Consider the following 25,737-nt stretch of genomic DNA (forward strand, 5'->3'; position numbering starts at 1 on the left):
GAACAATTAATAGAATACAGATAAGACAATAAACAAATGGGTGAGGACAAAGATTGACAGATTGAAGGATGGACGTATGGATGGTTGGAACCAATGATGGATGGAACCAAGGAAGAATGGAAAAAGCACATATGAATGCATGGAAGGTACAAAGGATGGATAGACAAACAAATGGAACCAAGAAAGGACGAATGGACGAAAGGAATGGAGGAATGAAGGAAGGAATGAAGGAAGGAATGAACGGAGGATGGATGGAATCTGGGAAGGAAGGAATGACAGACAAAGGAAGCTAAGACAGAACCAAGGACGGGTGGATGAAACCAAGAATGGACAGAACCAAGAAAGAAAAGATGAATGGAACAGAACCAAACAGGGCATGGATGCATGGAGTTAAAGAAGGGATAGACGGATGGATAGATGGATGGAACCAATGATGGATGGATGGACCCAAATATGAATGGATGGAACCAAGGATGGAGGGATGGAACAAAGGAATAAACAAAGGATGGATGGATAGATAGAGCCATGGTGGATGGATGGATGGATAGAACAAAGAAATGATAAATGGGTAAAACCATGGATGGATGGAGCCAAATAAAGACGGATGGTTGGATGGATGAAAATGAATGGATGGAACCAAGGATGAATAGATAGACAGAACAAGGATGGATAGAAGGAACAAATAATGCATGAATGGATAATACTATGGATGGATGGATGGATGGAATGAACCTTGGATGGATGGATGGATGGATAGAACAAAGAAAGGGTGAATGGATAGAACCATGGATGGATGAATAGAACAAAGAGGATGGATGGATGGAACCATGGATGGATGGAACAAAGAAAGGATAAATGGATAACCAATAATGGATGGATGGAACAAAGAAAGGATGGATGGATCCATGGATGGACGGATGGATGGATGGAACAAAGAAAGGATGGATGGATAGAACCATGGATGTGTGTAACCAAATTAATGTTATTAATTAACAACAAACGAAAAAACGAAAACTAAAATATGAAATAATTGTTGCTAACTGAAATGAAAATAAAAACGATCTTAAAAAAATTAGAACTAACTGAAACTGTATCGAGTACATACAAAACTAACTGAAACTAACTAAAATTACAGCAAAAACCTCCTTAGTTTTCGTTTTTTGTAAATGTATTTAATACATGAGCTTACTGTAAGCTTTTTAGAAGTAAATATGATTCGCGCTGCAGGTGTTTGACCCGTGCGGCACCTCTGAGTCTGTAATCCTGTAATCGAGCCGGTTCTCCTCCAGTCAGTCCTCGCTGTTGCTCCCGCGGCAAAAACAACAAGTGGACATGACAGCAGCACAGTGACAGCAATAAATACAGACACTTAAAACTATTACTTTAACACAATTGTGCTCAATAATGGGTTTTATTTCTGTATCGCGATCACAAACAAATCTTTTTAACCGCATCTTCTAAGTGAACTGGTTGAACTAGTTCACTAAATCAAACTGAATCATTTGAAACGATTCTCGTCTCCAGTAAGCACTTATCCACCAACTACTTATTAACAACACCCCCTCTGACTCTAAATAATCCAATATATACTCTCATTCAGTTATTAGAACAGTAATGTTACATTGAGAAGTGGTGAACCAATAATACTGCGCATGCATGATTCTGTGAATTTAAGGATGGGTAGATGGTAGTGTTGTGTCCTCTGAATACATGTTTCAAAAAAATGTATCACTAAGTTTTTATTGTACAATATGTATCTTGATTAGGAATCTTGCACCTAACAAAAATACTCATTTAGAAAAAAAACTAAAAATAATACTGAAGCTTATAAAAACTAAACTAAACCAAGTCATTTCAAAATATAAAATTAATAAAAACTAATAAATCTGCCTCCAAAACTAATTAAAACGAACTGAATTTAAAAACAAAAAGTCAAAAAGAAACTATTGAAAAATCCAAAACTATTATAACGTTGAACCAAATATGGATGGATGGATGGATGGATGGATGGATGGATGGATGGATGGGTGGATGGATGGGTGGATGAATGGATGAATTGGTAGTTGAATGGAACCATGGATGGATGGATGGAATTAAGGATGGATGAATGGATGGAACCAAGGATGGAGATATGGATGGAAGAAACAAAGGATGGATGGATGGATGGATGGATGGATGGATGGAACAAAGAAAAGATGGATGGATAGAACCATGTGCGGATAGAACCAAGGATGGAGGGATGAATGGAAGGAACAAAGAAATGATGGATGGATAAAACCATGGATGGATGGATGGAACCAAATATGAGTGGATGGAACCAAGAATGGATGGATGGATGGAACCAAGGATGGATGGAACCAACGGATGGAGGGAAATATGGATAGAACAAAGAAAGAAAGAATAGATGGATGAAACCAAGGACAGATTGATAGTGAATTGTTGAACAAATCAATGATGGATAGGTGAATGGAACCATAACAACAACGGATGGATGGAAAATACATAAAATAATGGATGGGTGAATACACAGAATTATGGACCAAAAGCTAAACTGAATGAAATATGATAACAGAATGATAAAGAACAGAAACTATGGAATGGTAGACAGTTGTTTTTTTTTTTTTTTTTTTTGTTGAATTGGCAATTTAATACCCATAAAATGAATAAAGAATCCACAAAGTAATCATTATGCTTTATAAATCATAGAAAAGAGTCATCATACAAAGATTTAGGTCATTTTCCTTACAAAATCAAAAACAAGCTGCCATATTCACACAATCATATTCCTTCACAGGATTCAAAGGTATGATCACACTGTAAAAAGCCATTACTAAATTTCTGTTTTAACTTAAAGCTGTTAAGCTCACTTATATAATTATACTGTACATGTAGTTAATTTACTTAACAATTTTGAAGTCAATGAGTTTACTTACTTTTTCAACTAATGTCTTTTTTACAGTGTATGCCACTGTACACTTGTTTTGCCAGAGAGATGTGCTGCTTTAACTGCTGCAAAATGCAGACCTAGCAAATATTAAAAGTTAAATGTATATAAAATCAGTACAACTCTACCCGATGTCGTTACTAAGAGCAACCCTTTGGCACATTTCATAAAAATTCTAAAATTAAATCATGTTTTGGCCACAAAAAAGGTCAAGATTTTCAAATCTGTGTTCTAATAGTTTTGGCCACCACTGTAAAAAGATTTAGATAACATAGATATGTTTAGGCCTACAGTTGCATGTCTTAACAAATAAAATAATTGTGTTTCTCTCTCTCTATCTCTTTATAAAGTAAACGATTCATTAGTTTTCAGAATAATGAGCTCATTTCCCGTTCACTGATTTCATAATAGGTCATCTAAGAGTAGAACAGACACCGGATACTCCAGAAAGTAGGATATTTCCCCTGCATCTCCATGCCACTCCCTAGAGACTTAACAAGGTGGAAGATCTTCTAAAGCATGAGACTTAAACAGCAATTCTGGACTCATTAATCACAACGAACAAAAATAGCCGCTTTGATCTATTAGGTGTTGATATATTATATTTATCCATAATCCTTTTTTTTTCTTTTTTGATTCTGCAGATTCTTCTCTATGATAGCATTAAGAGCAGAATTACCGTATTTAATTTGCAGTGTTTAGCTGCGCATGGATTATCGCTTTATTTTAGGTAAATGAAGCTGAAGCCCGTGGGAATGTTGTCTGAGTTTGCTGTGTGTCTACAGGCCCTGACAGATGTATGCTGTGCAGGAGGTACATACAAATATCACACATGCTCTCTGTGTCTACAATCACTCAACAGGAGAGAAATAATCAATTGTAACACAGAGCAGCCTCAGCGATCCTGCAGGTGGGCCGCGAGATAGCTTCAAATGAACTTAAACATTATACTATTATTATCAGATTTCATTAATAAATGTGATAATAAATTAATAGTAGTAATGGCATTTCCAGTTTTCTGTGATTGACTGTGAGTGCAAAAACAGCCTGACTGTTGATGACATAACTGTGGCTTAAATTTCTAACCGTTTCGCATCAACTAGGACTACATTCTCAGTTGTATAAAGCAATGTCTGCTCTCTTTGTGTGAAAACTTTAACATATCCTTTTGAACGTAGTTGTCCAAATTAATGGCCTGCAAGTGTTTTATAACAGATGCGCATCCATACAGGAGGATCTACCAAGTATCAGTAATTTCAGTAGTTAACATCTGTTCAGTCTTCCCATCAGCAAACTCTAATAATATCCAGCTACAATCAGGCCCGGATTGGCTAATCGGGAGGACCGGGAGAATTCCCGGTGGGCCTGTCTGTTTTTTTGCCATAAGGGCTGGTGTCCCCAGCTCCAGACTCTGTTGATCTCAGCAGTCGCACTTTTTTCATTTATTTATTTATTTGACCACAGCCTCACTCTTTTTATTCATTATTTTGCCGCAGCTCCGCTCTTTATATCTATTTTCTTGCAGCCTCGCGAGCAAGGTGCAGCCTGCAGGTTAATGATGATGTAACCCAGATGACTCAGTACACTGATAAAAAGCTGTTGTGGTCGAGTGGTCAGCACGTTGCGTTACGATGCCGCCGATCCGAGTTCAAACTTTATCTGAGAATTAATTTTTTTTTTTTTTCATTTTTATTGTTAAGACATGCTGTTAGGGTTGTTGAACATTTGGGGCCCTATCATACACCCGGCGCAATGTGGCGCAAGGCGCAGCGCAATACTCTTTTGCTACTTTAAGCTCGGCGCAAGGGTCATTTTGAGGTGTTGCACCACACTGTTTAAATAGCAAATGCATTTGCGCTCAAATGTGCGCCCATAGGCGTTCTGGTCTAAAAAAGCAGGCGTGTTTTGGCGCGTTGCTATTTTGAGAAACTGTAAATAGTCTGATCTTTAGACCAGAACAAAGTCGGTCTATTGTCTGGCGCAAAGTGCACCTGGCTTACACACTACACACAAGATACAGAGCAATACGCAAATATCTTTACATATGAAAAATATATAATATCTTAAGGATATATATATATATATATATATATATATATATATATATATATATATATATATATATATATATATATATATAATAAGGATATAAATATAAATGATTAAAATATTACAAAACATATTCATTTCTAGCCTACATGAAGATTTAAAAACCACTGCCTTACTTTCTTCATCTCGGGAGGCTTTTTCAGTTCACTCAATTTGTTATTCTCTTGTATATTTGTCATTCTTTTGTATAATGTTATTATTATTAGCAGTATTATTTAATATATCCATATTTATATTTGTTTTAATAAAAACGAGCTTAGGTTTGTCTACCTATCAGGTTTTAGACCATATGGGGCATGGCAGGTGTATTTGGAAATATCTCCGTATTTTGACCACACTTGGTTATTATTGTTCATTTATTCGTTTGCTAGAAATTAGAACTGAATTTAGAAATCGTTTTTTAAACAAATCTTTGCGCTTGAACAAAATTAATTATTTATAGGCTAATATAAAGGTTGAATAATATAAAGGTGCGTAAAGGTTTCCCTATCCATGAGAGCAAAAGCGAAAGGGAACTTACTTTACGTCAAAATGCGCTTATGGCGCGACGCAGCTGGCTCTTAAAGGTAATGGAAGATGAGACTCTAATTGGTTTATTCTCAAAACACACCTATAACTCATTAAGAAAATAAACTCAACCCTTTTAGACCATGCACCATGGCGCAAAGTGGATTTTCCCATCCTTAAATTAGCAAAAATGCGTTCTGACACGCCCTGAAAGCATTTGCGCCCTGCGTTTTGCGCTCTGCGCATGGACCGTCAAAATAGAGCCCTTGAAGTTCTAAAGTAGCTGTTTTCTTGAAAAAGACATGATAGTGCCATTAGAAACTGATTTGGAAATGACCTTATTTTAATATTGTCAGTCGTGAAATGAGGTGGGCTGGTCTGAGACTTGAAACTCCTGGGCTGAAAAGGAATCCCACTCCGGCCCTGGCTACAAACCAAACTGTCTTCAGATCTGTGTTTCAACAGATTTAGAGGATTTTACTGTATTTTACAGTATGTTGTTTATTTTAATGGATAACAATCGATAGATTAATAGAAATCAGACTAATTCAAAGCATCAGCAGGTTCTTTGCCGTCTCCTGTAGTCCTGTCAGGTTCCTTTACTGAAGAAAAGGCTCAAAAACTCTGCTGTTGTAAAGAATATCTGAAGTAAAAAAAAAAAAAATTCAGGAGCTTTGAACCTGTCTGTGAGTTATTTTAAATGTTTATTTTGTAAATATATTATTATATTTTATATTATATTTAAATATATGCACATATGCACACACACACACACACCACAGACGTCTCGTTCTATACAAACACACACACACACACACACACACACACACACACACACACACACACACACACACATTAATGCAGCTCTGTAGGTTTATAGGAAACATTTAAAAACATTCCTAGAAAATCTTATAAATGTTGAAGACATAATCACTACATAAACATACTAAATCACATTTCAGCAGCAATTATTTGAGAGTGCACAAGAAGATCTGCGCTTGAGCAACATATATTTGAGCGGGCGTGTGAAGATGTAGAAGAGACAAGTGCTCGCCGATTCAAGTTATGCAGAGCTGTATAATTTTACAAATCTTGAATATCACAATTGTATGAAATATTACAATTGTGACAACATAGACAGCAACACTCTTGCACAATCAATACCCAGCTGATTGAATACAAATTAATGCAATATTATATTTAAACAACAAAACAGTTTACATAAAGTCAACATATGCGTGCGCTGTCGTTGTCTTTTCATCACCACAGCACGCGCACTTCAACCACGGGTAAGAGAGGTAACCTCATATCAAGACATAATCTTTAAAATAATGATTCTATTAAAATATAAAAAGGTTTTGTGATATAATAATAACAGCGGGGCATTAAATAAATGCATATTTTCCGTGGAGTGAGCAATTTGAGGAAGTCTGCATTTTTTATTTGATGGAAGACGAAAGCATATGAATGGAAAAAAAAAAAAATTTTTAAAAGGATTCAGTCACTGTTTTCGTTTTTTAGTCGAAATTAATAATTTTATTGAAAAATAAAGGGCAGGCCTATTTATTTTATTCATTTAGTTTATTTTGTTTTTCTATGCTGTTGGAAGCACTGCAGGTGCGTGAAGATGCTCTGCTGTTATTTTCTGTTTTTAATATGTTCGCATGTTAAAATAAATCAGTATTTTAAAATGCAACATTTAATGTGTCAGACACAAAATAGACACGTCATATTTTTTTTTATAATAATAATAATAATAATTTAATATTAATCTGACAAGTTAACTGTTAATATCTGATTCACGAGCGGCGGTTGTCGGTTAGCAAAATTAATCGAAATGAGCATCCCTAGTTCTAGACGTAAACGCGCTCTTTCCAGCAATCTTCCTTCTTCGTTCAGACAGAGCAGCACTCCGGCAAATTACCGGTAATGCTACAGCTTCCCTTTCAGGAAAATTGCCGGAACAAATTTAACGGTATTTTTTAAAAAGATCCTGTTTACACATACAGCCCTTTCTGGAAAACTGTCGGTAATTTTCCGGAAAGGACTGTATGTGTGAAAAGGGCTACTGTTTTAACATTACTGTTTGGGTTAAGGGTTGGGGAATAGGTGTTGATAAAATACAATTAATGGGTAAGTAATAAATAATCTAAATTATTATTTCTAAAAATAACCATATCTCATCTAAAAACAACCATGAAAATGTCCTTGCTCTATCAAAAAATGTATTATATATATATATATATATATATATATATATATATATATATATATATATATATATATATATATATATATATATATAATTAATAATTTAATAAAAATAAAAGTAAAGTTTTCCACAAATAAATGCTCCCTAGATCAGAATTATTGTACTGTCATATTTACACTGTCATCTGAAAACCAGATGCGAGACATGTTCAGCAGCTTATCATTTCAGAGTAAATGATCCCAAACAAAGGAACTCCTGTCAGGCTTCGGGCACAACTAAAGATCACTGGGAACCCAAAAGCCGTTGGTTTTTGGCAGACGTGACGACTCCTCATCCCAGATTATCTTCAGCCACTGGTCACTGGTTAATGAGGATCTGGCACAGACTCGTCTCATGGTAAAACAGCCCAATAAACCTGTTGATAAGCAGCATTTGTGGCAGATGTGGAGGAATCGCAGTCTTCTGAGGGCACTCGACTTGGCCGGCGTAAAAACAAGGCTAATGAGATGCAAATCAAAACACAAAACATTGGCTTGTCACCTCCGCGTTTCGTGAATAATTCACCACGGCCCACGGTTTACTTTTTAATTGCGTTAATTAAGGAAAAGTGAGCCACCACAGACATATTTCACTGTGTTTTTCGGGGCGACGGGGACGCCCTCAAGATAAATTAAGGTAAAAATAATTCATAAAAAAGGTAAATGATTACATGCAGGTCTCTTTCAGGGGATGTGCTTAGCATTTAAATTAGATTACTGTGAAAAAAAAACAAACAAACAACTGAACTACAGAAGTGCCGTTTAAATCAATTAATAATAAATCAATTCTGAAACTTTTTGAAGGACATCCTAAGAAACTGGATTAGTATTATTAAGGATAATATTTACTAAGTTGACTTTAAGGATAAACTATTAAGGTAAGGTATTAAGGTATATGTCAAGAAATTGAGACTGGTACATTTGAGATATCCCTAATAATCCCTAATAAGAACTCTTTCGTAATTACTTGGAGGTAAAGTTAATTAAATACATAATTATTTATTTAGTTTATTTCATGACTTGATACAATAACCCTAAATAATAACCCTATGTAATTTTATTTTTTATCTCATGAAAATTTAAATAAAAAAATGTAAATAAAAAGTTAGCAAGATTGATGAATGGATTGATATTTACCAATTTATTAATTTAATATGTAATGTATGTATTTAATATATTTAATAAAATAATATTTTTTTTTATACAAAAAAGTGCAAATATATATTTTTGAAAAGTTGAAAATAAACAATCATGGAAAATCATGATGCTGAAAATTCAGCTTAAAAACAAAATTCACAGGAATAATACAATTTTTTAAAATGTGTTTACATAGAAAACAGCTTGTGGTATATTGTTTAACCAAACAGGTGACACTTTGTTAAATATAAAAAATTAAAAATAAAAAATTAAAAATAAAAAACTAACAAAAAATAAACTAATTAAAATCCAACTGACCCCAACTTTAAATGACAAACGTCCTATACTTTGTTAAATACATAAAAAATATAAATAATACATGCATACACTACCTGACAAAAGTCTTGTTGCCTATCCAAGTTAAGCACAAAAATAATATCTTGACTTCTATTTGATCATTTGGTATCAGAAATAGCTTATATGAAAGGCAAAGGACTCTAGATTATGCTTATTTGTCTAAAATAAAATATGATCATGTCTTGATTTTTAATCATTTAATTAGGACAGCAAGGTCTGACTTTGCTTGGACAAAAGTCTTCTCACTATGTTTTCATCCACCTATCTTTATGCGCATTTTCAAAATGTGCATAAAAAAACTTATGTGCATAAATGAGTAGGATAAAATTTTTATTCCATAAGAAAAGATGCACACAAACTACGATGGAGTTTTAACGCACACTCCAGCATGCGCATTAAAAAAAGGTCATGTGATTTTGTGATAAGAGATCATGTGATGATGCAAATGGTTAAATGGACAAACCAGCCGGCTGAGCACACTGTAAAACACCTGAAATGTTGTTTTGGTCATTCTAAAACGCCTTACCGTTTCAGTATTAGTGTTATTATATTATCAATGACCTCCAGAATCCAGAGCGTCTGTGCTCCACGTCTGACACCTTCAAACGCCACTGCACGCTCACTGTATGTAAGGATTGCCTTCTGAGGCGCAAATCATTTATTAGATGAAGAAAAGATTGACGCAGCTTCTCCTACTGCAGCAAATTCCGTTTTTACTGTTGATGTTTGGCGCCAGTCAATCAGGAAGTGTTAATCAGGAAGTGACGATTAATCAAATCACTTAGACTCAAATCATTTATTAATAAAAGTCATCCGGAATAAAGAAAAGAAAGAAAAAGCGCTCTTGCAGGACTCCGAAGTTCATCAAGATTTTTTGGATTGAATAATGTTAATCTCTGTTGACTGGGCTGGCCAATCCTGGAGCACCTTGACCTTTTTTGCTTTCAAGAACTTTGATGTGGAGGCTGAAGTATGAGGAGAGCTATCCTGCTGAAGAATTTGCCCTCTCCTGTGGTTTGGAATGGAATGGGCAGCAAAAATGTCTTGATACCTCAGGCTGTTGATGTTGCCATCCACTCTGCAGCTCTCCCGCACGCCCCCATACTGAATGTAACCCCAAAACATGATGTTTCCTTCACCAAACTTGACTGATTTGTGTGAGAATCTTGGGTCCATGTGGGTTCCAATAGGTCTTCTGCATTAATTGTGATGATTGGGGTGCAGTTCAGCAGATGATTCATCGCAAAAATTGACATTCTGCCACTTTTCCAAATGATAAACTAGAAGTCAAGTTATTATGAATAATTCTGATGCTCGGTTTGAACTGCAGCAGATCGTCTTGACCATGTCTACATGCCTAAATACTGTACATTGAGTTGCAACCATGTTATTGGCCGATTAGAAATTTGCGTTAACCAGCAGTTGGACAGGTGAACCTAATAAAGTGGCCAGTGAGTGTATATGCAATATACATATCGCAGACGAGTGATGCATTACCAGATTACTATATCTGACCAATTCGATGGACCCTTAATTATCATCATCTTCACCTTCCCAATACACTGTAAAAAAATTCTAATCACAAAAATGAATAAGTTAATCAGGTTTCGACTAGATTTTTTAAATGGATGACCTAATGTTTCACTCAGACTTTACATCTGATTGATGTAAGTTAAGATGACTAAAAATTTATTTGATTCATCTTTTAAAAATAATAAAAGCAGTATGAATTGTTCGGTCTCATTGCTGGGGTCCATTCTTTGTACCTCGCTTTAATGCTTTAAGATGATTTGGCAGATCCTGGATCTTTTAATCTGAATAACTGATCTCTGGCTAACTTGGTTCTTTAAACAAGTTTGCAAATCAGATTAAAATGTCTAGATAAACTGCTTGCTGCGTGTGCTGTGAAGGACAGATCTATCCATTCTTAATATCTTGATCAACAATGCAACGATTGGCTGATGGCACAGCAGCGTAATGGCATCATCTGATCACTATTAAATTATCCTTGTGAGCAAAATTACATCAAATTCATAGTAAACAGTTTATGAAATATAATTCGCAATAACTGTCCACCAGGGGTCCGTTCTTCGTACGTGGATTACTCAGTTGGCTGGATTTGGATATTGACGATTTGACACGATCCAGGATCGTTTCGTTCTTCAAAGCTGATCCGAGAGTTGTTGTCATAGCAACAGTTCTGCTAGGTCAAACCTGATCGGGAGCAGGTTCAATTCATATAAACAGGATTAGATTGGCTCAGTTCAAGCAAAGATAATACAGAAAGTATCCTAATTCTGATATTTTCTTACAGTAGTAGTTATATACACTTGGAAAAATGGTACATATTTTTTTACTATATATATATATATATATATATATATATATATATATATATATATATATATATATATATATATATATATATATAAATATATATAAAGTTATAATTATTAATAAAATAAAGTTATACATATTAATAAAACTTATGCAATCTGCACCCTCGAAATGAAAGTACAAAGACTGCCACATGGTGGTGCAAAGAGAAAACATATTGATATGAACTTTTTAGATCGCTTTAGTACAAATTGTGTATAATAGGAATGCAATATGTCACTTTTTTTTTAAATCAATAATACATTTATGCAGTCATAATCATGTTTTGATAGTTAATATGCCAGTGTTTTGATGCTTCACAAAAGTTGCAGACGCCTTTACCAATATGAAAATGCTTTTGTAAATAACCAGTTATTCTTTACACCGATTAAAAAACGGATACTATTATAAAGAAAATCTTTTCTAAATGTAGAACTAAATACATTGCTTTGGATTGGAATACATGATGATACACTTGACACATGAAAGTGTAAAGCCTGCAGCTCACAACAAATGTGAAAGGTTATCGCGTGTCATATTTAACAAACCGTTTACTGCTAGTTTGATGTAATTTTGCTCACATGGATAATTGAATATTAATCAGATGATGTCATTACGCAGCTGTGCCGTCAGCCAATCGTTGCATTGCTGATCATGATTTCGAGGATCGATAGATCTGTTCTTCACAACACACGCAGCGATCTCAGATCAGTTCATCCAGACATTCTAATCTGATTCGCGAACTTGTTTGAAGAACCAAATTAGCAAGAGATCCGTTATCAAGATTAAAAGATCCAGGATCTGCCAAATCATCTTAGATCATTTAAGCGAGGTACGAAGAACGGACCCCAGAACTGATGCTATGACAACACCTCTCAGATGACTTTTGAACAAAACGATCCTGGATCGTGTTAAATTGTCAATAACCAAATCCAGCGAATAGAGTAACCCACATGCGAAGAACGGACCCCTGTTCTGATATTGGCTAGAAGGTGAACACAGAGCTAAAAAGAAACACTACTTGCGTGAGCTAAAAACAATTACAACAGTCAATCAGAGTCAGAATTTATCAAAGGTTTCCACTCATTCACAATGTTTTAAAGTATTTTGACTTTAATTAAAATGAATTAGATCAGAAATAAACAGTTTTCCCATTTATTTTAATATCTTTCTCTAAATAAAGCATATAAAAACACAGATAATTATTTTCCTAGGGAGCTGTTATATCATAAGAGATATAGTTAGTTATCACAATACTCAATATTGCATGTTGCATCTTCCCAGTATTATGCAGCTTAAATTACCTTAATCCTTTCAAATGGAAAGTAAATATAGTCTACTAACAAGCAAATTGGGAGAAAACAGAAGGGAAGGAGGACTGTTTGTTTGCCGTCAGTGTGTTTTTTGTTTTCCAGTATTTGCAGATTCAGCATCATCAGTGACTGTGAGGCAGTGATTCAGCAGATGGAGGACAAACATGAGTGTGTGCGTGTGTCTCACGGTGACGCCTCCACACACAGCCATCGATACACTGATAGCTGCTGTCCTCCTACAGCCAACCGGCTTCACACAACTACACCATGGAAACCTGCAGAAGTAACACTAAAAAATGACAAATCTGTGAAAGTGATTCTGAAATGTGCGGCTTTCCATTGCACTCCATTGTATTCCATTAGATTGTTCTTAATTGTGATAAATAGTATAAATAAAATAAAATTAAATTAAATAAAACATTTAAAATAAATTATTAAATTAAATTAAAAAGCATCACCCCTATACTCTAAAACAACTATTCTGAATTTGACAATTTCTCAAAATTATCATAAAGTAGTATCTAAATGGGCTTTATGCAGAGCTAGTGTTTTTCAGGAAAAAGCTTAATGTTTCAGAAAGCTTAATGTGACGATTTTTTAATTTCATAAGGTTCCTTTTACAGCATCAATGCTGTAATCTAATTAAAATACATTGTTAAATAGACTTAAGCATTCATTTAGTTGTTCAAGTGTAAAACGAGATGAAAGATCGGGTAACCACTAGCGCCATCAGGATCAGCAGGCTAGTGCAGAAATTCCATTGAAAGTACTGGGAAAAAAAAATAAATATATATATATATATATTTATATATGTATATATATATATGTATATATATATTTATATATATATATATATATATATATATATATATATATATATATATATATATATATATATATATATATATATATTTATATATATGTATATATATATATATATATATATATATATATATATATATATATATATATATATATATATATTTATATATATTTATATATGTATATATATATATATATATATATATATATATATATATATATATTTATATATATATATATATATATATATATATATATATATATATATATATATATATATATCGTATATCTATCAGGCGGTGAAGATCACTAAATTTTAAAGAAATCATTTCGATTTTATAATGGAAAGACAGTTCACAGGATGCGCTGTGGCTGGCTGGCTGAAATTAAACATCCATGTGGCATATAGCCCATTACTGAGACTGCATTAGTAAAATGAATGCACAAATTAAGTCTCAAGATTTTAGCTTAAAATAAACTCTCCAACAAATAAATTGAAGTACACGGATAAAATAGTTGAGTGAGTTAAAATAAAATACAATAAAATAAATACTATTTATTTTTTTTGATTTATATAGATGGTAATATATTGTGATATATTGTTATTAAGATTTGAGATGATTATTTTTGTGATACGAGATTATAATACCCAGCAATAATCACCCAGCAATAATCCTAAATATGAAATGTTTCAAATTACCATAAATTACTGAGAATTCATCAGTACATTAACTGATGAATTCTGCTAATGAAGATAATAAGAAATAAAATAATTATTATTTAATATTTTATTTTAATAATAAAAAAAAATTAATTTAATAAAATAATAAATTAAAAAGCATTAAATTAAATAAATTATATTGACAATTATATTAAACAACAAAAAATAATAAAATGAAAAAAAAATACAAAAAAAAAAATAAAAAATTTATAAAATTTTATTAAAATCAAAAGAAAAAAAAACGCATAATAAAAAACACTTTCAATCATTTTCTTTTAGCTTAGACTCTATTTCAGATGTCACCACAGCAGAATGAACTGCCAACTATTCCAGCATTTTTTTGCAGTGTATGCCCTTCCAGCTGCAACCCAGAACTGGGAAACACCCATACACACTCATTTACACTCATTCATACATTATGGCCAATTAAATTTATTACATTTACCAATATCACATGTCTTTAGACTGTGGGGGAAACTGGAGCACCCGGAGGAAACCCACGCCAAAACAGGTAGAACATGTTATGAAATAAGCCTTTGCTCTCTACAATTTAGTGCAAACAGTAAACATAACTATTCAAAATGTAGAAAGTAATGTTACCAGTTTTTTAAGAATAAGGAAATGCAAGTATTTATTTAATAATAATAATAATAATAATAATAATCCTTACGTTTATCTAGTGCAGTGGTTCTCAAACTTTTTTCATCAAGTACCACCTCAGAAAAAAAGGTCTTTCCAAGTGCCACCAAAAATGAGCAGTATTGAAATACAGTAACGTATAAGCCCAGTAAAGCAGCTACAACTCTGCACAGTTAAAAAAAACTTGGCAGATAACCTCAGAAATATAGGCTATATGGCATATATGGTATATTAAATACATCATTTTTGATAAATTTTGAAATGTGTAGCATGTACATGACACATTTCATTCCTTTTTGTACCACTAGAAGGAAGCCTGCGTACCACTAGTGGTACACGTACCACAGTTTGAGAACCACTGATCTAGTGCTTTTCTGGCCACTCAAAGAGCTTTAGACATTGTGGATGAGTGAATCTCCTCATCCACCACCAGTGTGCAGCATCCACCTGGATGACATGACGGCAGCCATATTGCAGCCAGACCACTCACCAGCTGATTGGTGGAGAGGAGACAGAGTGATGTAGCCAATTATGGTATGGATATGGTTAGGAGGCGATGATAGACAGAGGCCAGTGGGCAAATTTGGCCAAGATGCCAAGGTTAAATCCCTAATTGTTTTTTTAAGGACATTCTGGAATTTTTAACGACCACAGAGTCAAGTCCTTGGTTTAACGTCTCATCCAAAAGACAGCGCTCACTGAGCAGTATAGGGTCCAATCAATATATGAAGGCTGAGCGCCCCCTGCTGGTCTCACTACCACCACTTCCAGTAGCAATCAGCTTTCTCATGGTCTTCCATTCAGGTACTGACCAGGGGCCTCATGTACGAAGACTTGCGTGGAAATCTTACTAAAACATTGCGTACGCACAAAGCTGTAAATGTGCGTACGCAGAATAAAATTCAGATGTATGAAACACTGCGTACGCTGAATCTCACGCATATTCTTTTGTACATCCGAATGAACGTGAAACTGAGCGCAACATGCACGAGCACAAAACCCCTCCCTGCCTCCTCCCCCGTATGAATATGCTAATGACTATGCTAATGGCAAAACCCAACGAAAAAGCAATGGCAAAAGCAAGCAAAAAGAGAAACTTTGAACAGAATGTGAAATGGAGGTGCTGCTTTCGGAGGTAGAAAGGAGAAAAGCGGAGTTATTTGCAAGTTTGTTCTCCGGAATTAACAACAAAAGAAAAAAAATAGAGTGGGAGAGTTTAGCTGATGCGGTTAACACAGTTGGGTCTGAACATCGCACTGAGTGCATTAAAAAAAGAAATGGTGTGGTTTATATCTGTAAAATGTTGCAGCACCCTTAACAGTCTCAGTGGCGCACCTCGTAAAACGCATGTCAACATGTTTTGACACGTTCGAGCATGAACTCGGCTCGAATCCAGCGTCTAATGAACTCATTCTTCTTTTTTCCCCCGCTACATATCAGATTTTGCCAACTATTTATCACGAGAAAGACAAGTAGGAATCATCAATAAGTTTGTGCATCATATTTTATTTGCACATTTATTGAATGGAAATGTTTCTGATTCACGCATGCCAATTCCTCTTCAGATAGTGTCTTTATAGCAATGTGCGTGCGGTAGATCGCTCAGATTACATTGGGAAAACAGGCGACCGCTGCAAATTGCGCTTTAATGTTTAGCTGGTCAACTGTATGGTATGGAAAGCTTATATACCTGCTAGATGACCCCAACTCATACAGCTGCCATTGCAAGGCTCAGACACTTTGTAGAGAGGAATTTAACACAACTGCCTCTAGGAGTCGCCAATGGAAATAAAACAGACACGCACAAAAAATGTGCGTACGCCAGCCAGAAAGCTGCCGTGGAGCTGCGGACATTCCCACGTTCAGTTCATCGTTAGTTAATCCAAACGTGAGCGATTCTGAGCGTGAAACCTGGCGTACGCAAAGTTTTTGTGCGTACGCAGCGTTGATACATGAGGCCCCAGGAGCAGCAAACAAGCAACAAAAACAGCTACAATGTTTTAACAGCTCAAATTTCCCAGATTTAAAAAGGTTTATTACATAACCTGATGGGTATTTTGAGCTGAAACTTTAAAGACACATTCTGGAGTCACAAAAGATTTATATTAGGCTGCTTTCACACCTGCCTGATGTAGTTTGGTTGAATAGCACAAGAGTTCGTTTTCCCTCTTGGTGTGGTTTGTTTGGACTGGTGTGAATGCAGCAATCGTACTCAAGTGAGGACCAAAAAAAAAAAAAGAAAAAGTATTGAGTTGTCCTTGATGAGATGGTCTCGGTGCACTTTTAATCAAACCCTAGATCGGTTCGTTTGTGGTGAGAATATAATCCAAACTAAAACAGACCCAACCGCAAAAAGCACTGCACCTTTTTAACTAATCCAGCTGTTGTAGGCCGATGTGCTGTGCATTATGGGATGTGGAGGAAAAATATTTGTTGACAGCACTCTACCAACAATATTAAAGAGAGAGAGAGAGAGAGAGAGAGAGAGAGAGAAATGATAGAAATGAATGAAACACACTTCCTTCTGTTCTGCCACAAAAACACCACGACTAGAGAAATATTTGTACCCCAATTTGAAACATTGACTAATTCATTTTTTTTATTTAAATGACTCAGAAAAACTTTACCATGTACTCGGAGAGGATGAATTGACATCTAGACTAGCTGTATAATATGTATGCACCCTACACACCATACACTCTAAAAACTGCTGGGTTGAAAACAACCCAATTTGGGTTGTTTTGGTAACCCAGCGCTGGGTAAAAAAGGGACAAACCCAACGCTGGGTTACTTTAACCCAGCAAGTTGGGTTACAAGTTTAACCCAGCATGCTGGGTTGTGATTTTAACCCAACTATTAGTTAAAAATTACTACACTGCTGGGTTGAATGTAACCCAAAATGGGTCAGAAATTTAATCTAGAAACTGATGATTAAAATCACTAAAATAAAAACAATTCTACAGCAATACATAGTTGTTCAGTAATGGAATTTTATTTATGACAAAAGATAAAATGTGTCCAAATGAATTTGAGATTTTTTCCATCTGCACCTCAGCATTAACCCTTTGACTGCCTGCTCTACCAAATGGTTGACCTCGTTTTTACTGTTTTAAATAATGACTGTTAAAGTCATAAGAAAAAAGATGATTTAGTGTTCAAAATATTTCTTTTAAATATATATATATATATATATATATATATATATATATATATATATATATATATATATATATATATATATATATTTTATTTCATTTTTTTTTTTTTTTAATTGGTCTTACACATAATTTTTCAGATTTTTCATAATTCTGGTACTTTTACCATAAACATACATATCAATCATTTGGTAGAGGTTGATATTTTAGAAATTATAACATGTGTTAAAATGTACTGATTGTGTTCAATAGCGACATTAGCAGTTGAGAAATGCAATCCAATTTTTTTTCTTGAAAGGGTTGTTAAGACGATTTCTGTGAAAATTTATCAAACTGTATCACAGAAACACTGACTAAAGTTCAGTAACAATGCATCAGACTGAAATCAGACAAATTACCTTAAGAAAATGCATATTTGAAATACATTCAAAAACATTTGCATCATTTATAAATCAGGAATCATCAGTAAGGCAATTGCAATGTTATTGCAGAGTAGAGAAAAACAATAGTATAAGGAAGTAATAATGAAAATGCATCTAAATGACTGAAGTCAGAAAGTAATTTGAGCACAAACATCAACATATTCTCATATAAATCATCAACTGCAATGCAGAAAAAAATATGTGAAAGTAATAATGAAAAGGCATCAAACAGCTTGAAAAAACAAAACAAACAATAAAAACTAAGAAAATACAAATTTTATATTAAGAAAAAATAAGAAAACATTTTATAACTTTCCCTTTAACAATTATGTGCAAACATCAATATATGAGCTATAAAGCAATCATCAGTAAGGATGATCAAGTTCAATGTAAATGCAGTTTTGAAGAAAAAACAGATATAAAAGTTAAAATGAAACCTGAGGATGGAAGCATTTTAAAACAAATTTGAAATAGGAAAACTTTTTTTAACTTTTACTCGAACAATCATGTGCAAACATCAATCCTGAGATATAAAAGAGTCTGTAAGAAACATTAGTTGCAATGTAACTGCAGTGTAGAGTGTCTTAAAAAAATATCTAGTCCATTATTATGTGCCGTCATCATAGCAAAGAGAAAAAAAATCAGTTATTAGAAATGAGTTATTAAACCTATTCTTTAGAAATGGGTGTCATGGTGGCACAGTGGGTAGTACGATTGCCTCACAGCAACAAGGTCGGTGGTTTAAGCCTCAGCTGGGTCAGTTGGTGTTTCTGTGTGGGGTTTGCATGTTTTCCCCGTGTTCGTGTGGGTTTTCTCTGGGTGCTTCTTTTCCCCCACAATCCAAAGTACAAGTTAAAGAACACAGAATCCAAGGAAGCAGTGAGGTCACAGTATTAATGATTACTGTTTGTCAGCAAAAATTAATGCTAGCAGAACCCTTACTGCTAGTGTCTCCTCCCCAGGATGTCCATAAACCACACCAGGGAACCAGGGAACACTGCTTGGGGTAGTTCACACCAAAGATGTAGAATGCTTTATAGCAAACGTTCACTTTGGCAAGTAATGTACTTTGCAATAATAAATAGCACAGCACGTGAGCAAAGGCTTGAAAGAAGTGGTGGTCTCCAAGGATGAGAACATGAGGAAACTCAATAGATTCTTGAATTCAATGGATGAAGATACTCAGCAATATTGGTCCCAATCTGAAAAAATAAATAGAAGTAAGATTTATTAAAAACTCAAAAGTGTAAAAGTTAAATATCTTTAGAGTTAACTTTAGAACACCTAAAATACCTTTAGAAGCAATTAAGGCCATAACACACCAAGCTATCAGCCAGTGTTGGCATTAGTTAACCACTGACCATGGCACTATGCTGCAATTTTTTGGCCCGAGTGAAGATGACAATGCAACAACAGGTTTGCCTAAGGAACTTTTAGTAATAGTAAGGCAAGATGAGCATTTGAAATTATTAAGTATTTAATTGTGTTTTCTTAATGAGAATAGATAAGACCCTTCTTCCTGAGCTGGGACTGTTTGCAACCGTATTTGTATAATTTGAAGCCGCATTTAAATTTTCTTTAAAAACTTCAAAAATGAGGCACAATCTCAGTTCAAGATGGATAAAATTGCTGAAATATTTTCCTAAAAAAAAAATCTTTCTGACTGAAGAAAGAATGACATGAACATCTTGGGTGACATCTTTTTATGTTTTACGCAGCAGATGCCCTTTCAACTGCAACCCATCACACTCTCATTTACACACACACTATGGACAATTCAGCTTACCCAATTCAGCTACACCGCATGTCATTGGACTGTGGAGGGGAAACCCATCCAAGGCTCAAACCAGCGACCATCTTGCTGTGAGGCGACAGCACTACCCACTGCACCCCCATGCCACCCTAATAACAAACATAAAAATAACATTTTCATTGTTAATAAAATAACTAAGACAATCATTATGCATTAAATGCATCATTATGCATCGAGAAACCTTTAATTGAATCCTTACCCTCTGAATTGTATTCAAATTGACCTAAAAACGAGGAAAGGTTCGCTCCTGTGCTAAAAATAAAACAAGAGAATGTCACTGGTTGCATGAACAGCAGATTTTAAAAAATAACCAGACAAAAACAAATTGGCATTAGAGTTCAATCTCTCAGTTTAAAGTGTTGAAGTGGCTAATGATTACTAGGGCTGCCCCCTAATAATTGAATAACCATTAGTCAACTAAAAATTTATTATTCATTCATTCATTTTCTTTTTAGCTTTGTCGCTTTATTAATCTGGGGTAACCACAATGGAATGAACCACCAACATATCCAGCATAAGTTTTATGCAGCGAATGCCCTTTCAGCTGCAACCCATCACTGGGAAACAAATACTCATTCACACACATACACCATTGACAATTTAGTCTACTTAATTCACCTTTACCACGTCTTTGGAAACCGGGGCACCTGGAGGAAACCCACGCGAACACGGGGAGAACATGCAAACTCCACACAGAAAGGCCTATTGACCCAGCCAAGGATCGATCAAGTGACCTTGTTGCTATGAGGCGAATGTGCTACCCACTAGTTGCAGAAAAAAAAGTCCACACTGGCAAAGTCAATGTATGCTGCATGAATCCGCTGTGTAAAAAATATGCTGGATAAGTTGGCGGTTCATTCCGCTGTGGCGACCCCAGATTAATAAAGGGACTGAGTCAAAAAGAAAATGAATTAATGAATAAATGGTTTATTAATAAATCTGTAATTATTCAACTAATGCTTCAAATGAACATTACAAGTCAACCAGACAAATGTTTAGACAAGGGCAGCCCTAATGATTACAATGAACCAAGTAAAATATTATCACATACCTTCAAATGTGGGGATTAACTCCTCAAGATTGCATTCTTTAAGTTTGATTTTCACGCAATTATCCATCTGAAAAAGAATAACAGATAAAAGCGTTTAAGCAAAATTAAGTAAAAAAAGATCATGTTAGCCAAAAGTCACTATATCACAAAAATACTCCTAAATGATAATAATTATCCAGGGTGTCACATAAAACGGTGGTCAAACTTTTTCTTTTTGCAGTCGAAGATGATTAGGTTGGAATTAGCCTTAGCTCAGACATTTCCGTTAGCATGAAACGACCCTTACATACAGGATTAATTAAAGATAGCTCAAATCACGTCTAGAATGTAAAATGCTCATAGTAAATTAATAACATTTGCTATTCAATGTACAGATGTACAGCTAAACAAAATGTACATGCAGACCAGGACAATTATTGTATATATTTTGATAAAAAAAAAACATTGTTAGAAGCTGAATTCAACACTTATGCATCAAAGTATTGTCACAAAAATCCATGAACAAACTTAAGAAATACAAGAGTAAAAATACTACTTACTGCTTTACAGTTAACACCCCAGAAAGATCACAAATCACAGTAACGTTAACGTTACTTACTGTCATCACCTAGCCAACATAAAAATCTGTGTCATTCAAAAGGCATTTTATTACAATAAAAAGCTGCTAAATTATCCTAGGTGTTGTGTTTATAAAGTGGTCATCAAACATGCTTCACGTTAGTTTCATTAGTTACCTTATACTTTTCGAGCTCCTTCCGATGCCATGCGCGCTTACCCGTCCACCGATCAACAGGCTGGGCGTGAGGCGGGCACAGGTCAGGCGTTAAGCAGGTCGCACACCAGAAGCGGCGCTCGGCGGCGCGCCGCGCAGCGCCACGCAGCGCCATGTATTTTAGAATTCTAAACATAGGTTTCTATCAGGATACACACACCGGCGCCGCAAGTCGGCGGCTGTCGGCGGCGCCCGGCGACGGCTCAGGACGCAGTTCATTTTTCAGCCGCGCCACAGAGCGCCATCTGATTAGTTTCATGTTAAATATCATTCGAATGTGCGCGTCTGGTGTGTGATACCTTAAACTGTCATGTACGCGCCGTGTCGCGGCGCCGAGCGGCGCTTCTGGTGTGCGACCTGCTTTAGGCGGAGCAACAGCTCGGGCGTTAGGCGGAGAAACAGGTCCGAAGAAACAGGTCGCCGTTAGGCGGAGAAACAGGTCCGGAGAAACAGGTCCGGAGAAACAGGTCGCCGTTAGGCGGAGAAACAGATCCGGAGAAACAGGTGGCTCGTCAGGCGGACTCGGAGCAACGGTTCAGCCATAAGGCGAGCACAGGTCAGCGTGAGGCGGAGCAACAAGTCGGCCATCAGGCGGAGAAACAGAAAAAAAGCGCGTGTATATTATACTAAGTAAACTAAGTGTGTTATTTCTTATGAAAATTGTTAAATACACACTAAATAACTTACGTCTCACACAGAATTTCACTCGCTTCCCCTCAAAGACAGCGCAAAGAAAATGGCGGTTTCTCACGTTGATGTCCCTGCATGTTGACGTGACGTGCGTGCTCTCTTTCACGTCCGCGTTCCCAACCCAGCACTGCTGGGTTATAGATAAAGATCGATTTTCAACCCAAATTGGGTTGAATCAACCCAATTTTGTTACCCAGCAGTCTCAACCCAGCATTTGGGTTAAAAAACCAACCCAGCGTTTTTTAGAGTGTAGGAAATGGTTAATGTAAATTAATGTATCTTATTTAAATAATTTAAACTTATTATTATTATTATTATATTTTATCAAATGTATTCTGTTTTTTGTCATTATTTCTTATCTATTGTATTATTATTGTTATTTATTTATTTATTTATTTGATGGTTTTAATATATTACATATTTGGAGTGATTTGGCAATACTGTACTGAATGTCATGCCAATAAAACAACTTGAACTTGAGAGAGAGAAAAACATTACCTGATGGATCGTTGGTAATATTTCCGGAAGACGACCATGTTGCAGTTTAGCTAAATTAATACACACCTCCTCCTGAAGTGACTTGCGATGTGCCTTTGCCGTTTGCAATGCATTAAAACACTGTTACAACTGCAGCTGAGCTTCATTCTCAAAACGTATAGTTTGTTTAAAAGTTATGTGTACAAACTATATAGTATACATGAGCTGGGATAAAAATCACCCAGCGCAGTCATAGCTCCATAGTAAATATTGACATTTGATGTCTGCCGGTTTGTTTAGTTGCAGGAGTTCATTGTCATTTTCCTGCATGTTAATTCTGACCAATCGAAAAGCAGTTTAGGAAATATGTTTAACAACATTTGGCCAATAAGTGATGTGGATTTTGTCAGATGACTGCATTTTGGTTCTTTTTAACTGGTTTGGACCAAAGCAATCAGTGTGGTGTGAAAAGAACCCAAAGACGGCAGAAAATGCTACAATGCATCATTTGTTTTCCTTGGTCCAGACCAAATGATCCGAACCACAGATGTAAAAGCACCCTTAAATCATGAAAAATGGTTAAAATAAGTGCTCTTTAAGACTATTTTGTGCAAATAGAAAGTAAATTAAAAGCAGGGTTGACTTATTGCTCTAAGTGTATGTTCATGCTTTAAATCCAGCTTCAAATGCATTTCAACCTATTTCTCAGATATCACTGCTTGACCTCTTTACTGAACTTCTCGGCTACATAAACTCTGCAAAACGAACACCGTTTTCCACAGACTAATGTTTAGATTAAAAAAACAACATGTAATCACACTATCAGAGACAGTCTAAGCCCACAATCTGTTCTTAAGAGAAAAAACTGTGCTAATCCATGTGCTTTCCAGCATTAGGGCAGATCTGACCATTTCAGTCTCCTGCTCATAAATCCCTCTCAGTGACGGCCGCGTCACTATTAAGATTTCATTAGGTCTTAAGGCAAAGCTTCTCTCAAAGAACTCTTGACCATCTGGCACTGAGACACACACGACCGCACACTTTCCCTCACTGCTTTGCACTTTCGCACACACAGACATGCACATTCTGCAAGGTCTAATGCACCGGCACACATAAGATATTTTATCCAGTTTTTTTTTTTCCATCTATATAGAAGTGAGCAGTGTTGTATGTGATAAAGCTCCACCAGACCACACAGCCAAAATAGTTTTGCAGCCTGCAACTGAAAGAATCATGTAAACAAACTCACTTCTAAAGCATTTCACTTCCTGTCGAGCTCAAAAGACTGCCGTCCCACTAGAAACTTAATTTTGGTCAAGGGGGAAAACTGTCAATATCCATGATGCCATGTAAATAGTTTAATGGTTTAAATTTATACACTTTTTTTTACAGAAAAAAATATGTCTAAATTACCTTGTGATTGTCCCTAATCCATTGAAAAGTGAATAAAGGAACAATGTACTTTCCTGTGACATTTGAATTATTTTTAAAAGTACTGAGAGCTGAATCTGTTTTTCAAAACTAACAAAGAAAGCAGAAGTACATTTTTTAAAGATTTATTTTTGGACTTTTTGCCTTTATTAGATAGGACAGTATTGAGACAGGAAGCGAAGTTCGAGAGAGAGAGAGAGAGAGAGAGAGAGAGAGAGAGAGAGAGAGAGAGAGAGAGAGAGAGAGAGAGAGACAATATACTCTGGCAGACTACCTTCACACAGTGACAGATAAAGGTCTGAGGAACACCCTGAGCACATACGGACTCAGCGGACACCAGCTGACTATAGAGACGGGCCGGCACAGACAAACATGGCTGCCGGTGGAGGAGCGGCTGTGCCCACACTGCCCTCAGCAGCCGATTGAAACAGAACTGCACTTCCTTACGGAGTGCACAAAATACTCAGAGATCCGGGAGAAGTTCTACCCGAAACTCATACACACACACAAAAACTTTGAGTCCCTGTCAAACAATGAGAAACTGCCCATCCTACTGGGGGAGTGTGTGTGCTGCTGTGTGTTAGCAGCTCAGTTTGTGCACTCCTGCCACCGTCTGAGGAACCCACAATGATCCGCTCCACTGTCTCCAACACACAACACAGGAACTCTTTACTCGTGGACTTACTGTTTATATTATTGTCACCACTTTTATCCTGTTTCACAAATTACCATTAATCTATTTTTATTTTTA

General features: G+C 35.5%; 1 protein-coding gene across 5 annotated transcripts in view; it reads right to left on the reverse strand.

Moving 5' to 3' along the window:
- The window catches only part of LOC100333709 (leucine-rich repeat transmembrane neuronal protein 4), a 470,001-nt gene that overhangs the window by 435,514 nt on the left and 8,750 nt on the right, over nucleotides 1-25,737 (reverse strand). Inside the window, exons 1-6 of one of the 5 annotated variants that reach the window (XR_012384064.1) lie at nucleotides 22,351-22,404; nucleotides 22,156-22,223; nucleotides 21,617-21,683; nucleotides 20,765-20,817; nucleotides 20,539-20,654; nucleotides 18,754-19,954 (exon numbers count right to left, since the gene is read on the reverse strand). The exons of 2 other annotated variants lie outside the window; for them this stretch is intronic. The gene's annotated coding sequence lies outside the window, so the exon portion shown is untranslated. Of the gene's footprint in view, nucleotides 1-18,753; nucleotides 19,955-20,538; nucleotides 20,655-20,764; nucleotides 20,818-21,616; nucleotides 22,100-22,155; nucleotides 22,224-22,350; nucleotides 22,405-25,737 lie in introns of those variants that run through there. 2 more of the 5 variants (XR_662282.5, XR_012384065.1) reach the window with 2 other exon arrangements.

This window comes from Danio rerio, chromosome 8, assembly GCF_049306965.1.
Source record: "Danio rerio strain Tuebingen ecotype United States chromosome 8, GRCz12tu, whole genome shotgun sequence".
Classification (NCBI taxonomy): Eukaryota; Metazoa; Chordata; class Actinopteri; order Cypriniformes; family Danionidae; genus Danio; species Danio rerio.